This window comes from Diospyros lotus, chromosome 13, assembly GCF_014633365.1.
Source record: "Diospyros lotus cultivar Yz01 chromosome 13, ASM1463336v1, whole genome shotgun sequence".
In the NCBI taxonomy this organism is placed as follows: Eukaryota; Viridiplantae; Streptophyta; class Magnoliopsida; order Ericales; family Ebenaceae; genus Diospyros; species Diospyros lotus.
In genome coordinates, this window is record NC_068350.1 from 35,369,605 (window position 1) to 35,386,790 (window position 17,186).

Consider the following 17,186-nt stretch of genomic DNA (forward strand, 5'->3'; position numbering starts at 1 on the left):
TTCTTAAAATTCCTTTTTTGATTGAATCCACCATTTTTCATAAATTTACTAAATCTCTTAGCAAGCATAGCAAAGTCATCATCATCACTATCTTGAGATTCTTTTTATTCCTTTCCAACCTTAAATGCTACATTTTTATTTTTCTTTGAATCATCTCCATCGTCCCTTTTCATCAACGAATCACACCCACCAAGAAAAAGTATTTTGTTTCAGTTCAACCTGTAGTCACATATGAAATAGCGGACGGTATAAATTTAGCAACACCTTTCCCTTCGAATCTACTGCAAAAAAGGGATAACGTGCAACTTCAACTTGTCAATTATATCCTTTATGGAAACGACAAACCAATTTGGGGAATTTCTAACACAAATTCAATTAGTTCGGACTTGTTTAGTATTGAATTGGGACCATGATTTCATGGGTCACATGTGACCTTAACAAATTATCAAATGATAGATTATCTAACTCTTTTGCCTCGGTTATAGCTGTGACTTTAGGATCCCAAGCCCTAGTGAGGTTTCTCAATATTTTTCTCACTTTCTCACCATTGGTATATGTTTTTCCTAGAGACTAATCTAAACCAATGACTATATCATTAAATCTAATAAACATTTCTTTCTTTAATTCATTTTCTTTCATATAAAATAACTCATAATCATGAATAAGAAAATTAATTTTTGTTTCTTTTACTTGTTTTGTACCTTCATGCGTTACTTCTAAGTTGTCCCAAATTTCTTTGGTGGTTATGCATGTAGACACCTGGTTAAACTCCTCGGGGCATAGAGCACAAAACAATGTGTTCATAATTCTTGCATTTGTCTCCACAGTTCATTTGTCGTATTCCATCCCGCCTCCATTTTCTCCATGTTTGGAAGCTTAACTTTCTTCTTGATGGACTGCAAAATTTTATGTCCAGCATAAGAAAATAAACATATGTTTCTTCCAATAGCCATAGTTAGAGCCATCAAAGAAAAGAGGACGGGAGGTGCTTTGACCCTCAAATGAGATGAATCGAAAATGTGCACCATTAAGTATCTTTAACCTTAGGTTGTTAGACTTTTGAAAAGAGTGGGAACTTGGCTCTGATACTAATTGATATAATTGTATAGCAATGACACCATGGTGAATTGGGTTATTTAATTTTAAAAAATTGATTGAGCTTGAAATCTTTTTGTTAAAAAATGAGAATTTAATGCAAATAAGGGTGATAGGGGGAATTGGTTTGCACAATAAATGAAATAAAGAATAAAAGCAATAGAATGACACATAAAATTTATAGTGGTTCAGCCGAACGGCCTTGTATTAGTCCACTCCCTTAACTCCTCACTAAGGATTTTAAACACTTCACTATAGTCTCGTACTTAATCAAAAGTAGGTCCTCTAGTCCTCAAGACTAGAAATTATAACCTCTTACAAACAATATAGGACCTCTAGCAATTTTGCTAGGAATTACAAAAGATTTTATAGAAGAGAGAGTCTAAGAGAATAATCTCTTAGTTATAAGATCTCTCAAACAAATAAATACAAGACTTGAATGAGTAAAAACAAATGAGAATCAAAGCCTTTGAGAAAAGTTTTACAACACTTGAGCACTTAAGAGTTGTTGGAACACTTAAAGCTTGCAGTTAATTTTCTAACCCCATAAATGCTCCATCAAGTCTGAATTTATAGAGGAAGACAAGCCATTTGAAAATTTAGTTGTTGGTGGGTAGTTGGCACATTTAATAACCTGCCAAAACTAGCTATTAGAGATTTCTGTGACAAAAACGGTCGATGAATTCATAGAATTGGTCAACTAGTTAGTTCAAAAATTTGAAAAACGATTGACATTAGAGTAAAAAATGATCGACATCCTTGAAAAATTGTTGATCGATCTTGATGCAGTGGTTGTCAACTGCTCACGGCTGAGACCCTGATTTTAACCGATCGATAGGCTATAGAAGCCAGTTGACAACAAGGACAAAAGTGGTCGACAGTTCCTTAGAACAGGTCTACGACTTGTCATTTGCTTTTGAAAACATTTTGCTCTATTTTCACCAACAATATTTTAAATCCAATTTTGAAACACATATTAGGAGATTCTTTTGAATCAAAAAACTTTGTTTTTCCAATCTCTATCTAGAAAAGATTTGAATTTAAAGAAATGTTGAAATTGATTTTTCATTTGAGATCAAAAACATTTTATAACATGGTTTAGGATACAGATATAAAACCAATGTTTTTCATCATCAAAACCAAAAACATGAGTAAAATATCATTCTCATGTCCAATGCGCACATTTGGAATTTGATTTTAGGTCTACTTTTCCAATCACAGTTTGTTTAGGGAAGGAGTTAACATCATTAATGAAATCAAAACACAATTGGTGGCATTAAAATGACATCAATCATAATATTTGTTATGTCATAGGAAAAAACTCGTTAAAATACCAAAAAAGTCCAAAAGCCCAAAATAACTTTTTGGGCTAAAGAGTGTAAATTTCCCTATAAGCGAGTAGGGCTCCAACGCAATATGCAAACTAGATAACTCTGACATCCAAAAATTTCTCTGGAAAGATAAACGTCATCTATAAGAGATAGATGTTATTTGTAAGAATCATAATCCTACTAAAGTTAAGAAACGTCAAAATAGAAGTTATTTGTAAGAATGATAATCTTAGACTACATATGATTACTCTATATCCCTCTATAAATAGGTAGGCACTCATTCCAGAAAATGTACATCTCTAATATTAGTTTCAATACGGTCTTCATCATCTTCATTGCTTGACTTAAGCATCGGAGTGTTTATATAGGGACCTCCCTATGCCCTTTGACTATTTTCTTCCTTGCAGGCTCAGGTGACTTGATGACTACGTTTCAAGTCTAATAAATGCATTGTTGTATCTTAGCAACAACAATGAATTTATTGAACCTTTTTCAAAATATAATTGTCAATTGGATCCTAAGACAAAACAAAACAACTTATTTGACACTTCATTCTTTTTTTTGTCATGTTTCTTGTCTTAAAACATATGTATAAAGAGTATGCAATTTAATAATAAATAAAATCTTCTTGTTTGTCGTTATTTGAGTAAAAGTGACAAGTTTGATCATATTCTCTTTTCTTATAGAAATAACAATTTCAACGTATTTGGTAGATCATTTTGCAACATTTTACATAAATGAAATTTTGTCGTACATCCTTACAAAAGTAAAAGTCGACAAGTTTGACCGTTGGTCGGTTATAGTTTTAAGTATAAATAACCGTTTTAGCAAATTATGTAAATAATTTTATTTATGAGAATTTCTAATATAAAATGCAATACTAACAACTATATATTTTAACATAATAGCAATAGAGGAAAACAAAACTATTTTAATGATTTATGCATATTTATTATATCTGTTTCATTATTTTTCATATATGTGTTAGGAGATGGGATATATATTAATGTATAAGATCAATAAAAGATGGACATATGTGGGAATAAAAGAAAATCTTATCACCTTGTAAACAGAGAATCTTTATGGTTGAGACTCTTAAATGTAGAGATGCCCCCAATGCGTTACTCAACTTTTTTTGGTCTAGGTTTTACCCTAGCCTTATCTGTTATCGCTTCAGCTTTATATATTTCTCGTTTTATATAATTCTTATTTACAAAAAAAAAAAAAAAGATTCCCAGAAAAATCTCTCTAAAGATGGTAACATAATCTTGAACAACTAGAAGAATATCATCATTCATTGATTTTGATCTTTTATATCAGATTGATACAATTAATCATGTAGTAAATTATATCTCTATGTTTGGCTTTTAAGAACCCCTTTTTAGTTGAACCTAGTTCTTTGTGCCCCTCGCGTGCCTGGTTCAGGTTACAATAATTCCTTCATATTGACGTTACATTTCAGATAATCAATATTCTTGGAAACACCACCACAAAAAGTCTGCAAACAAAATATAATCGATCTTTCGGGAAAATCTTTTTTTTCCCTCGCATCTGCAAGCCATAAGACTTACCACACTGATCTTCAGTGTTCGATTGTCATAACCAATTGGCTCTTAAGAGTACTAAAACAGCTAAGAACTAAAGTTCTCAAGCTTTATTTCTTGCTTATCTTGTGTATCAAATTCAAGCTTTCATAGTAAATCAGATAGTAGCCAAATCCTGGTTTCTGGATGTATATTGGCAGGACCCGATTTTTTTCATATAGGTTTTTTGGAATTTCGTGCCATGTTTGGCAACTCTGGAACTTTGGATGAATGGAGGAACTATTTTTGTTGTTTATATGTGAAGCCTCAATGCCACACCGTTTATGGCTGGAGCTGGAAGGTCGCGTAGGCAACCTTAGGCTGCCTTTTGGCGCCCGATGGATGGCCACATGGCAACCATTCGTGCTTTCCAGATGGCGCCTATCCGAGCATTCCATGCTAAAAAATATTACGTTGCACAAATTAAATCTCAGCCCTCTATCTTGCTTTATGCTACCTCATCTTGTCCGTCCAAGATAGCTATTTATCTCTCTCTCTCTCGGGATTTGAAGCGGCATCTGATATACCCGATTCCACCATTGACAGAACAAAAAAGGTAAGGCCGAGGATCAGAGAGAGAAAGGAGGGCAAGAAGGTAAGCTCTTCACGTGCTGTTTCGGTTGGAGGAGGTCTTATGGCTTTCCTCATCTTGTTAGTAAAGCTCTGTACATGTTTTATGTATGTATGATTTTCTTTCTAGTTTGATAGTTTTGCCCTAATCTGTATTAGTGATTTTGGGCGATTTTGTTTATCAAATCAGTATTGTACAGAGTGTTTTATGAGCTTCTTTCGTGGGTATAATCTTTATTTCTCATATAGTGCAGTGAGCTCTTCTCATCAGAGCTCAACGTGGACGTAGCCCATTTGGGTGAACCATGGTAAAATCTCTCATGTTCATTACTTTTTGTTTTTGCATGTTTACTGTTTGTATTTATTTTCAATACTGATTGTACCTCTGTTGTTGGGTTAGAAAGGGCTTCAGTGGTATTTGTGTGGGTGTGCGTTTCTATATTTTGCGCAACAAGTGGTATCAGAGCCATTTCTTTGATACGCATTGTGTGAGTCCTTGATTTTTTTATTCCACTCAGAGTCGATTTAAGGTTGCTAGTCACCTGGTTAGTCCTATTTTTAGAGCATCTAGGGTTTTCTAAAGAGTCACGGTCGGTGGGTGTTTACTGTGTGTCTCTGTTAGTGTCTAGGGTTTCAATAGGATACCTTCGTGTAAGGCGAAGATGACAACAACCCGATTTGAAATCGGAACATTTGATGGAAAGGGGGATTTCGGGAGTTGGAAAAAGAAGATGAGAGTATTACTCTCTCATCACAAAGTGCTCATTGCACTTGAACCGAATGACAGAAAATGGTCCACTAAGCAATCAGCCAGGACCGATGAGATAAGGGAGGAGGCATTCAACCTGATATTTCTCTATTTGGAGGATACTGTTATCAGAAAAGTAGACGATATGATTAACCCCCTTTATTTATGGAATATGCTTGAATCTTTGTATGTTGTTGTTTCTGCTCCTAACTTAGTTTATTTGAAAGGTATGCTATTCAATTTTAAAATGAATGCATCAAAATCTATGGATGATAATATAGATGAATTTACTAAACTTACATTAATGTTAAGAGGAACTGACTAAGCCTTAGGGGATACTAGTGAGGCAATGATATTATTAAACTCATTACCTGATGATTACAATGTAGTTAAACATGCTTTACAGTACACTGGTATTGTGCCTACATTAGAACTTGTAATTTTCTGTATCAAGGCTAGGGAATTAGAACTTCACACTTCTAAAAAACCTGGTAACAACTTATTTGTAAAGGAAAAATTTGAAAAGGGTCAGAGTAGTTCAAACGACAATTAGAATGGGGGGTACAGGACATAAGGGAAAACAAAAACAATCTAAATGGAAATGCTACCATTGTGGAAAAGAGGGTCATATCAAAAAATATTGCTATGATTTTATTAAGAAACAAAAACAGGGTGGGAATGTTACAGTAGCTGACAGTAACTCAAATTCTTTAGCTGAAGTTTTAAATATCTCTTGTACAGCTACTGTAAATGAATGGATTATGGATTCTGGATGCTCTTTTCACATGTGTCCAAATATAGATTGGTTTCAAAACTTTAGCATGAAAGAAACTGGCACTATTTTTATGGGAAATAATCATTCATGAAAAATTAAAGGTATAGGTGACATCTCTCTGAAACTACATGATAACAAAATTATAATGTTAACTGATGTGAGATATGTACCTGGATTAAAACGAAACTTGATTTCTCTTGGCACCTTAGATGAATTAGGGTTTTCATATAAAGCTGAAAATGGTTTTCTGCATGTGTTTAAGGATGAGCCATGTACACTAGGCAAGCAATATAGGCTGAGCTTCCCAAAGGGAACTCACCTGGTGAAGGTATGCGTAGAGTATTTGCATGTAGACCTTTGGGGTCCCTCTCAAGTTCCCTCACACGGTAGTAACAGGTATTTCTTGTCCATAATTGATGATTTTTCTAAAAAGGTATGGATATTTTTAATCAAATCTAAGGATCAAACTCTAGAGAAATTTAGATCACGAAAAACTTTGATTGAAAACCAAACTGATAGAAAGATCAAAACTCTAAGAACTGATAATGGATTGAAATTTTGCAATAGAGATTTTGATGAATTATGTAAAACCCATGGTATTCTTAAGCATAGAACAGTATGAAACACCCCTCAGCAAAATGGAGTTGCTAAGAGGATGAATAGAACCCTCTTAGAGAAGGTTAGATGTCTTTTGTTTACTGCTGGAATGCCTAAAACTTTTTGGGGAGAAGCCCTATCTACGGCTACTCACCTAGTGAATAGGAGCCCTTCTACTGTTATAAATTTTAAGTGTCCTAAAGAGCAATGGACTGGGAGAAAACTGAACTTAGACTATCTAAGAGTGTTTGGTTATGAGGCCTATGCCCATCAATCAGTAGGAAAGTTAGACCCAGGGCTATTAAATGTGTCTTTATGGGATATCAAGAGGAAACCAAGGGTTATAGGCTATGGGATAGAACTTCAGGTGGAGTTATAATCATTATTAGCTAAGATGTAAAATTTAATGAATCAACTTTCCCATGCAAATCAGACAATAATGAAGATAACTCAATACCTAACAGCCCTAGTGAGCTTATATTAGGTGGCAGTACCCAAATTGAGGTGGAGCAACAGAACTTTCCTGCTACTCCACCCTCTAATGACCCTCACACTCTTGATGAGCCCTTAAACCAAGAAGAAACCTCTGATCAAGGTAGTGATCATGAGGCTCAACCAGATGACCCGGAGGTTGAGGAGTATGACGCTTATCAACAAGACCTAAGTAATTATCAACTCACCAGAGACTGAGTGAGGAGGTCAATCAGGCCTCCTGTTAGATATGCATATTCAGACTTGGTATTATGTGCCTTAGTTGCCAGAATGGAAATGAGGAGTAGTGAGGAGGCTATCAGATCGCATGACAGCATTAAGTGGAAATAGGCTATGGATGATGAAATGACCTCTTTAAAGGTCAATGAGACTTGGAAACTAGTTTCAAGACCTGATAAGCAAAAGTTAATTAAATGTAAATGGTTGTTTAAACTTAAAGAAGGGATGTCTCCATCTGATCCTCTAAGATTTAAAGCAAGACTTGTAGCTAAAGGTTTTTCTCAAAGAGAAGGAATAGACTACACTGAAATCTTTTCACTAGTAGTTAAATTCAAAACCATACGTATGATGCTTGCTGTTGTAGTGAAATTTGACTTAGAACTTGAACAAATGGATGTCAAAACTGCATTTTTACATGGAGACATAGATGAAATAATTTACATGGAATAACCTGCTAGGTACATTGACAAAAATCATCTTGATCATGTCTGCTTACTCAAAAAATCATTGTATGGATTAAAACAATCTCCTAGGCAATGGTATAAAAAAATTTATAATTTTTCTGCTGAGATTGGTTTTAATCGAAGTAAATTTGATAGTTGCTTTTACTACATACTGTCTGATATCCCTGTTTATCTTTTACTATATGTTGATGATATCTTTATTATTAGCAAGTCCAAGTCAAAGATTTGTGAGTTAAAGTCACTGTTAAACACTAACTTTGACATGAAAGACTAAACCAACTAAGAAAATCTTAGGGATGATAGTAGAAAGAGATAGAGGTAAAATCAAACTAAAAATACACCGGCATGATTACCTTCTTAAAACGGTTCAAAAATTTGGTATGGCTGAGTGTAAAACTATTAATGTTCCCTTAGCTGGACATTTTATATTGTCTAAAACTCAGTGTCCATCATCTGAATCAGAAACTCTTAAAATGGAAAATATACCATATGCAAATGTAATAGGAGCCACAATGTATTCCATGATAAGCACTAGGCCAGACCTAGCATATTCAATATCCCAACTTAGTAGGTTTATGTCCAATCCTGGAAGAATTCACTGGGAAGCTTTAAAATATGTATTAAAATACATTAATGGTTCATTACATGTTGGCTTAAACTTTGAGAAAAGAAATGATATGTTTGACCTAGTAGGATATGTAGACTCATACTTTGCAGGAGATAGGGACTCCCGTAAGTCCACCACAGTATATTTCTTCACATTGGGTGGTAACTGCTTTAGCTGGAAGTCACAGTTGCAGCCTTTGGTTACCCTGTCTTCGACTGAAGCAGAGTATGTGACTGTTACTGATGCTTTTAAGGAAGCCATTTGGCTTCAAGGACTGTTGCGGGAAATCAAGCTTCTTCAAGGTAAGGTTAAGGTATTTTCTGATAACCAGAGTGCTATTCATTTATGTAAAAATCATGTTTATTATGAAAGAACTAAACATGTTGATGTTAAATTTCACTTTGTAAGAAATTAGGTGAGTGATGGAACTGTTGTAATCCTTAAAGAGCCTACTGAGGATAACCCAGCCGACATTGGAACAAAGGTAGTGACTGCAGCTAAGTTCAAGCACTGCTTGAGCTTGTTGCATGTCGGAGTAGGTTAGTTAACCTACACGAGTAGTGAAGGTGAGAATATGAGCATGCTGCACATAATATGAGTGTGAGGTTACCCACCTGCTTGATGCTTCAAGGTGGAGATTGTTGTTTATATGTGAAGCATCAATGCGACATCGTTTATGGCCAGAGATAGAAGGTCGCATAGGCAACCTTGGGCTGCCTTTTGGCGCCCGATGGATGGCCACGTGGTAACCATCCGTGCTTTCCAGATGGCACCTATCCGACCATTCCGTGCTTAGAAATATCGTGTTGCACGAATTAAATCTCAGCCCTCCATCTTGCTTTATGCTGCCTCATCTCATCCATCCAAGATAGCTATTTATCTCTCTCTCTCTCTCTCTCTCTCAGGATTTGAAGCGGCATCTGATATACTCGATTCTGCCATTGACAGAACAAAGAAGGTAAGGCCGAGGATCAGAGAGAGAAAGTAGGGGAAGAAGGTAAGCTCTTCAGGTGTTGTTTCGGTTAGAGGAAGTCTTGTGGCTTTCCTCGTCTTGTTAGTAAAGCTCTGTACATGATTTATGTATGTATGATTTTCTTTCTGGTTTGATAGTTTTTCCCTAATCTGTATTAGAGATTTTAGCCGATTTTGTTTATCAAATCAATATTGTACAGAGTGTTTTGTGAGCTTCCTCCGTGGGTGTAATCTCTATTTCTCATATAGTGCTGTGAGCTCTTCTCACCGGAGCTCAACATGGACGTAACCCATTTGGGAGAACCACAGTAAAATCTCTGGTGTTCATTACTCTCTTTTTTTGCATGTCTGTTGTTTATGTTTATTTTCAGTACCGATTATATCTCTGTTGTTGGGTTAGAAAGGGCTTCAGTGGTATCTGTGTGGGTGTGCGTTTCTGTATTTTGTGCAACAACTTTTGTCGCTCTAACTTTGACATCTTCGATGTTATCTAGTATGCTATCATGGTGGTGACCTCTGATTTTCCCCAAGAGTTCATATCAAGGAGGGATCAAATTGCCCAGGCCTTATTTCCTTGCAAATTTGTTCAGTGTAAAGGGTGCAATAGTGTTGAGTTGGGCAGATGATAGAGAATGCAGTCTTACCTCTAGCTAGGCTTAAGTATTGATGTGTGTTAATGTTTTGATATGGCTGCTTAATTTCTTCCGCGTTTCAATTGCTTGGTAAAGGAATAATTGCATGCCAACATAGTTACTGTGTTTAATTCAATCAGATCTTTTATTTCCAGTCAAGATTGCTGATTTCTATAGCTTTGATGATGCTGTTAATGATGATTGTTGCCTGATCCGACTGATTTGTTCATCCTTCCATTTAGTTGAATTTAGTTGAAACCATGTTGCTATCAGAATGCTCTTGTTCATAAGCTCCTAGTCATCTAGTATTTGCTACCAATTTGAATCGGGACAACACTAATTCAAATTATCTGGATTGTAGACTTTGGAAGGATATGATGGATTAGTGGTTCGATAGTGTTAAAATGGTTATCGTATGCAGGGTTTTCGTTTCTTATTTTGGTTTGAGACTCAGTTGTTGATGGATATACATGAACTTGAGTTCTAATTTTGATATTTTACTCAACAGATTCAAAAGTTGCCCCAGAATCTGATAAACCTAATGCACCATATGAAGATGAAGGGCTGCCTGTACCTCCATTGGAAGAAGAAGCTTTCTTTACTTTTCAAACTGCTCCAGTAGACCTGTCCAAGGTGTGTGCATATATACATATATGTAGATATATATTTATATGTGTGTTGTGGGCTTTTCTTATCTTTTTTCTATGATAAGAGATTGACAATTTTCTTTTCTTTTCTTTTTTAATTGCACTTGCTTTAGTTCTTTGATGGTGTGGATGAAGTTGAAAGCAAGTTGAACTCAACATCTATATTTGAATGCCCCATTTCTTAGAGATTCCTAATGTTAATAAGGATTTTGTTGCAGACCTTCTGGACAGAAAGGAAGAGGAAACACATAAATAAGAAATTATAATGAACAAAATGGCAGTAAATGGTGGCAATGATACGATATTCCAGGAGAAATCAGATGTTGCCGAAATACAAAAGAAACCACTTCAGGCTGCTCGACAAGATGTGAATATTTCTTCATCACTACTTTTTTATAATATTCTTTTATATATCTGAACTTTGTGTTGTTAACTCTTTTTCTATTTTTGGTTCAATTAGAAGCTCGAGTGCTTAGATGAAAGTGGAAAACTTGAAGCTGCAAGGAGGATAGTCTGCGCGGGTTATAAACAAAATGGTTATATACATCTATCCTCATTCAACCTACTTGCTTAGTTTATGTCTTTCATTATTTATTTTTTCATTTATATATCATCATCTGCAATTCGGGCAATTTGTACTAAGACCCCAAGCGGTTTAAAAATATCTTTTTCTTTTGTTTAGGAAAAGGAAAACCATGGGTATTTTAAAAGATATTTTTAAACCCTAGAGGATCATCTCTTCACAAATAGTCTAAAATACTCGGGTTTGAGTACAATTTGTCCTATTTTTTTTTTTAATTTTTGAGTTGGGTTTATTTGTAATGCACCAAAAAAAATCTAGTAGGATTTCATCTATTATATTCTACTTTTTTTTAACTTTTCTTTGTTTTTATGTTAAAAAAAAAAAATAAAAACTTTTTCTCAACCAAGATTCAATGTATATGTTTCAACTAGTAAGCTTCGGAAACAAGAATACGATATAAATCCTAAATTGGAGGAGAAAATGGTGGGTTGAAGCATTGGGCATTGTGGTAATTTTAGCAGTTCGACCCATAATTTCAGCCTCACGTCAAACTAAATATCATTACTCTGAAAACAAATAAGCCAATACTTAGTCTTTTAACATGAATTTCTAGTAGCTACACACCACTCCTTGTTGTGATTGTATTTACTTGCTACTTTTGAGTTAACTTCTATGTTACTAGGCCACATGTCCAGTTGCCTTTCAGTGAGGATTTTAGCCAACTGCCCAATTTGATTCTCTATATTCTTTATCGCTACATCGGCCCATTCTTGAAGCTTAGAGACACCTTCTTCCCATCCCCCATTTTCCTCTTGTGGTTATCCCTATTTTGGTGGATTTTGAATATTTTGATTGTTTCCATATGAGAATGGTTGTTTCTCCATCTTAAATTGTATGTCTGAGAGAACAGGTTATTTAGCCGGTGCTGGAGATTCTATTAGCTTTGAAAATTTTGCGCATAGGCTGTTTGCTTAGTCGATGAAGGATCCATAATGATTAGTGGACATTCAAATGACTGATGATTTGCCCCACAAGTTACACAAATAGGATGGGATACTTGCACCATATTAGCAGATAAAGAATATTGAAACGCTTCCATCTGTTTTGACAATGCATCAATTTTATCAAAAATCAAGGCATTCACATCCACCTCGTGCGTTCCAGCTGTTCTTTAATGTGAACTCATGTCCGACCACATTACAAACTTCTCTCTCATCTTTTCGTAGAGATCATGTAGTTCCTTGACTAATTTATTTCGAATTGAGCCACATGCTGTAGAGTCAACTATAGAGTGGCTATAAGAGGTCAAGCTAGCGTAAAAATAATGATTTTGTGCTGGTAATGAAAAGCCATGACTAGGGCATTTCCTAAGAAACTCTTTGAATCGTATCACCTTGTAAACAAAGAATCTTTATGGTTGAGACTATTAAATGTAGACATGCCCCCAATGCGTTACTCAACATTTTTCCCAGAAAAATCTCTCTAAAGATGGCAACATAATCTTGAACAACTAGAAGAATATCATCATTCATTGATTTTGATATTTTATATCAGATTGATATAATTAATCCTACGGTAAATTATATACTTATATTTGGCTTTTAAGAACCCTCTTTAGTTGAACCTAGTTCTTTGTGCCCCTCGCTTACCTAGTTGAGGTTACCATAATTCCTTCGTATTGACGTTACACTTTAGACAATTGGTATTCTTGGAAACACCACCACAAAAAGTCTGCAAACAAATTTTAATTGATCTTTTGGAAAAATCCTTTGGTTTCCGTTGCATCTACAAGGCATAAGACATACCACATTGATCTTCAGTGTTAGATTGTCATAACCGATTGGCTCTTAAGAGTACCAAAACTGGTAAGAACTAAAATTCTCAAGCTTTATTTCTTGCTTATCTTGTGTATCAAATTCAAGCTTTCATAGTAAATCAAATAGTAGCTAAATTTTGGTTTCTAGATCTATATTGATTAGACCTAATTTTTGTCATGTAGGTTTTTTGGAATTTGGAGCCATGTCTGGCAACTTTGTGTCATGAACCTAGGGTATAACCTAGGGTCAAATTGGGAATTAGAAGGATCTAATAGAAGTAAGATCAAGAACAAAATGATTGGAGAGGGAAAATGAATAGAAATGTGGAAGAATTTAGAAAGAAATAAGGGAGAGTAGTAGAGAGAAACGAGAGGGTGATTAGAGAGAAAATTGAGAATTTCATTCAATCAATTCAAGCATAATCTTCCATCCTCAACTGTGGCTTTTATATAGCCTAATAGCCTCCCACTTGCACCCATGTGCAATGTAACAAATAGTCTAACTGCCTATTAGCTAAAGAAAAATCCCCTATAATAGAAAATACAAAAGGAAATTGGCTGCACTCCTCACCCTACAATTTAAATAGCGTTAATCAGTTTTGGATGTTCAGTGTTGAAATGGTGAGGAGGTTTAAACTCACCAGTGTGTGAGTGTAGTTGTAGCACAAATATAAATTCCGGACAAGTCCGGGTCGATTCACTGGGAGGTTTATTTAACAAAAGAATGGTTCATTCGGGTTGATTTATCCAAAGAGAGCTAAGTTTTCCTGATTGTGAAAAGGTTTTTTTTTTTTGAATATTAAAAAGGTCTTGGGTTGAGGCGAGTTCAGAACCAATGCCTTATAAATCTCTTATAGTAATTTAAACAGCAATATTAATCTGAAATAAACAGAGGATCGTTTCGTAGTTATAATTCAAGATACGAATGATTCTTAGCTAAGCAACCCTCATACATGATATGATGGTTCTGGGTTAAGATATCACTGTAAATTTTATTATACTAGAGACTATGATTTGATCGTCTGAGCTTGGGTATATCTCATCTCCAATTCTAGCAACTTTCATACATGGCATGAGAGTTCTAAGTTAGGATGATGACCCAATCCAAACTCACAAAATCATTTATACACTCAACTCGAGTTTAACTCAGATAAATCTTGCATTCATCGAGGTTTGGCTTATCTTGAGATTCAAGAACATTGGACACTGTCCTCGCCTTAACCCAAGATTAGATTTAGCTACTCATTTCCATTTTTAAAATAAATTGGCAGGAATTTAAATGACGGGAATTAAAAGACAGTATTTAAAAGACTATTTTTTAACCGACCATATAGGTGGTATATAATTTAAAGACAATAATTGAAAGACTATTTTGACCGACCATATAGGCGGTATATAATTGAAAGATAATAATTGAAATTGCAAGAATTTAAAGGCAGAAATTAACCGACCATTTAGGCGATGGATAATGAAGTAACAATAAATGACATAAGAATTTAAATAAGAAAGAGAAGAAGTAAGATTTGCAAGAGAAAATAAAAGAGAACAAGAGTAATTAAAACAACTAAAATTTCATTCAAGAATAATCCTCCTCTTACAAGTGCACCTAAGTGCTCTATTTATAGGCTAAAAGATGTAATGGAAACCACTTAATTATATAATTTAATAATACAAAATATCTAATTGATGATGTAAGCAATGATGTCATTTTAACCATGATGTAAGCAATGATGTCATCTTATCCCATGATGTAAGCGATGATGTCATCCTATCCCATGATGTAAGCGATGATGTCATCATATCCCATGATGTAAGCGATGATGTCATCCTATCCCATGATGTAAGCGATGATGTCATCATATCCCATGATGTAAGCGATGATGTCATCCTATTTGTGGGACTTGGGCTTTTCATGTTTTTGGGCTTTGGGCCTTCTTTGTGTTGGGCTTGAGCTTGGGCTTGGGCTTGGGCCTTCCTTGTGTTAGGCTTGAGCTTGGGCTTGGGCTTGTCTTATGTTGGATTCTATTTGATTGTTGGGCCAAGTGCACATGAAACATCCTCTAGACTCCATAGTTGGCCCATGATTTTGAGCAACAATAATGGGTAATCCAACGTCTTCGATTTATGCCCCTAATTAATTGTAGAAGACAGCTTTCTTGCTTCATCCTGTAATAATATATAATGCAAATAATTATTTATTTTAAGCATAATTATAAAGCCAAAATAGGGATATAATTCATTAGGATATAGGAAATATTGACCCTTATCACACCCCCCAACTTGAATATTGCTAGTCCCTTAGCAATTAGATTATACACCAGCCATGATCTAATCGCAATACTTGCATGAATATAAAAATTTCAAATTCGAAACCAAAATGCGTAGAGTAGAACATTCAAAATAAGTCGAACATTCAAAATTAGATTTATGGTTAAAGGTCATACAATCTTAGGAATGGCAATCAGGATGATCAATACACAGATTTACTCCCTCGAAGTTTTGACTTTAAACCTTACTATGGATTTTCCCTCTAATAAAACGATTCCTCAGGTGTACACACAAGGGGGTGCACCGTTATAAGAGTAAATGTATAACAAGTTCAAACTCGGTGTCATCCCAAATACAAAGAACGTATTTTCATGAAAGAACAGGGAAATTAACATAGCTTCATGACTGGAATAATGCCATAGATAAATAACTTCTGAATTTAAACAGAATTCCCTACTCCGAACTCGAATCTTGAGATCACATGATTTATAGCATCAAGAGAGACCAAACTAGGTTGTAATGGGGCTATGAGGTTAATACGGGTTGTCAAAGAAAAGGGTAAAGTGTGCAAATGGTGTGTCAGGATTTTTTTTTTTTTTTTGGCACTAATCTCAAATTAGACATATTTTTTTTTCTTCAGCATTTATTTTGAAATACTCATGCTAAAAAGCTAAGAGAACTTCCTTTTTTTTTTTTTCTTTTTTTTTTCTCTTTTTTTTTATATGAAAATACCGAGATAGACTGATTCCTAGAAACACACCAGGTTGGACAAACTTCATATGGTTACAGGTTTAGACGAAGGTAAGGAAAGAAATTGTGCTAAGAACAGCTCAAATGGGCTAGTAATGGAGGTTAATGTAAAGAAAGAAAAAGGTTAATAGGCCCAAATTGAAAGAAATTGCTCCCCCTATCATACTTCTATAAAACAATGTTACTCAGTCAACTAATTCAGAGTTTGAAACCAGCCAAATTCATCCGCTATCATACTAGACATTCAAAGCTAATTGATGCTTTGAAGCTATTGAAAAGATGAGATAAACAATAAAGTATATTTAGAGTAAGTGTTATTTCACTCAGAAGTAACGATTATCAGGCTCAAACACTCACTCGGGTAATAGTCTCTACTTCTGTTGAGGGATCATGCAGTGTGCTAATCAGCTAATTACCATTGCCTTTGACTTTATGACAGATAAACCAATTTCTAATTATTGAACACCCGATGCATGCAAATCATCTATTCTAATTCCATACATATACGTTTTCAAATAAGAAATTAATGCATTCATGATTCATATTGCAAATTCAACTGGCTATCAGTGTACAATTCCAAAGCTTTAGGGATAGCATTATTTAAAGCACACACATTTTTTTTTTTTTTTAATTCACGCAAAACTACAAGCATGCAATTGCAAATTCACAGTTAAACATAGACCAAATAATTCATAAATATACCTTACTCCCCCCAACTTGAATTGCAGTAATAAAATAGGGTTGTTAGGAATACCTGTAACTCCATAAGTCCATAGATTTACTGTGAACTGCTAAAACTCAAACAAACAAATGAGCATACCATATATGTATATTTTTATATTTTCACACCAAAATAAAAATTTCATACAAGTCATAAGATAAACAGAATGCGTCTCAAGAGTACAAAGTACTCCTTACTCAGCCATCTTATCATAGACTCGCCTAACAACATTCCATAGTTTTTTTATTTTTTTATTTTTTTTTTTTTTATTTTTAAGAACACAAGAAAAGAAATTTTGTACAAGTCATAGGAGATGCGTCTCAAGAGTACAAAAAGTACTCCTTACTCAGCCATCTTATCATAGACTTGCCTTACA